General features: G+C 36.9%; 1 long non-coding RNA gene across 1 annotated transcript in view; it reads right to left on the reverse strand.

Moving 5' to 3' along the window:
* The window catches only part of LOC106882561 (uncharacterized), a 4413-nt gene extending 2218 nt beyond the window's left edge, over positions 1 to 2195 (reverse strand). Inside the window, exon 1 of the long non-coding RNA XR_008264410.1 lies at positions 333 to 2195. This is a non-coding gene — a long non-coding RNA (uncharacterized LOC106882561). The remainder of the gene's footprint in view (positions 1 to 332) is intronic.
* Positions 2196 to 2212: the final 17 nt, after the last annotated feature.

Genomic DNA, 2212 nt, shown 5'->3' on the forward strand with positions numbered 1-2212 from the left:
GAGGAAATGCTCCCGCAGAAATAAGTATGACCATCCATTATAGAAATGGTTTGCATATTTCTCCTTTAATGAAATGAAGAATATGTATGCGAATACTAAAGTTATGTTTTCATTTGTTCTTACGATAGATAAATGCGTAGAGCCTCGTCGGGATTAGCTGTGCTATGAAAAAAAGGTGAAACACGGGATGGGTAAATAAAATCGGCTAAATTTTCAGTTTAATAAAATTTGTGAATTGGAGATCTTATAATGAAACACCCACTTGATTTAAATCCAGTACTGGCGGAAAAATTCATCTAAATAAGAATCTACAAGTGAAATAGTATACGTACCAGCAATGAGTTATGCGTGAGCTGTAAGCACGTAGGCTGGTTAATGACAGCATTAGTAGGAAGAGTAGCCTCTCTTGGAACAAACGTCACATTTTGAAAGATATGTCTTCGCGATCATATATTACGTATTGGTGGTAAATTCCATTGAGACGTTAGAAGACTGAAAAAATTATATTCATATATTGTATTTAGCAGGAGTCTGCCAAGATATATTCCCGATAACTTATGACCTCAGTAAGCTAGCGAAACACATCAGGTATACAGTGACCTCCGTATTAAAAGGGATAAGATGAAGCTACAGATATCTATTTACAAGAAAGTAGACTGAGCTAGTAAGAGCTAAATTACTTCGCTAAGAGTACAGGTGGGCGGCAAACAACATTAAAGACTTACTGACTATGAGGTATAAACCTTTAGGTTGTTAGGTACATACCCAGATGCAAATGTGCAATACGAGATTGTTCTGTATTGATAAGAAATGTAAAAGCACACGAAGACTTCTAAGTATGGCAATGAATGTTGACTACACCAAGTTGTATGGAGAATATATTTCTTATCAGCAGTTCCAAAAGTTATCTCTCTGTCTGTTTATATATATATATATATATATAGTGGATAGAATCCACTTCATGCATGCAAGATCCACTTATACTGCTACAAGATCGTGTACACACATATACAGGCCGAAATTAACTTTCTTTACCTTGCATGCTGTGCTATGAAAAAAAGGTGAAACACGGGATGGGTAAATAAAATCGGCTAAATTTTCAGTTTAATAAAATTTGTGAATTGGAGATCTTATAATGAAACACCCACTTGATTTAAATCCAGTACTGGCGGAAAAATTTTTAGTCGAAGAAATCGATCCCAGGACTTATTCTTTGTAAGCCTTGTACATATTCTATCAGTCTATTTTGCTGAACAGCTACGTTACGTCAACACACCAACATTGGTCGTCAAGCGATGGGGTGGGGTGGGGGGACAAACACACACACACACACACACACAGAACAGGCTTCTTTCAGTTTCCATCAAATTCACTCAAGATTTTAGTCGGCTTAAGGGTATAGTAGAAGACACTTGCCAAGGATGCCACGCCGTGGGACTGAGCCCGGAACATACATACATATGTGTTCATACTTAAATCTATACGTATATATATATTAATATGTGGGCACAGGACGTCATGAAACGTGTACAACAAAAAAGTACGAAGCACGAGTACATGGAACATGAACTGTTCTTTCGAACAACGAAAGACACAAATGGAAAACAAACAACATAAAGAACGACCCTTCATCAGTTGTTGACTGTTTTTCTAGTCCCGTATTTCGAACATCTAACAACAATATACGCTTTCGATAAAACAGTTGTTCCCGCAAAGCAAATTAAATAAAATTTGGGATTTTTGCGGAGGGTCAAAATAGGTAACACAAATAGGACAGTGAAAACAAACAGGAAGGACTGCTAAGCTTAAATGAGGTTATGGTGGCGAACGCGTAAATAAAGCTAGGACAAGAGACAAACAAGAACACATCTTCCTTGTTCCAGCTACAACGGAGAGAAAGAAATAAAGACAGCCTATGGTCACGTAGGAGCCACGTGAGCAAAGGAGGAGGAGTGAGGGAGAGAGAGTGACAGAGTAATAGAATAGAATAGTAGGAGAAGAGGAGGAAAAAGAATAAGAGAGAGAAAAAGAGAGGAAAACGAAAGAGTAAAAAGATCGTATAGAGTGCGCACCAAAATTATTAAGATAAGACTCACTTAGAAGAGGATGCGTGGCGTTCTATCATATAATAATATATATATACATACGTATATATACATACGTATATGTACGCATATACACATACATATATACATACTTACATCTATACGTA

This window comes from Octopus bimaculoides, chromosome 6 (genome assembly GCF_001194135.2).
Source record: "Octopus bimaculoides isolate UCB-OBI-ISO-001 chromosome 6, ASM119413v2, whole genome shotgun sequence".
Lineage (NCBI taxonomy): Eukaryota > Metazoa > Mollusca > Cephalopoda > Octopoda > Octopodidae > Octopus > Octopus bimaculoides.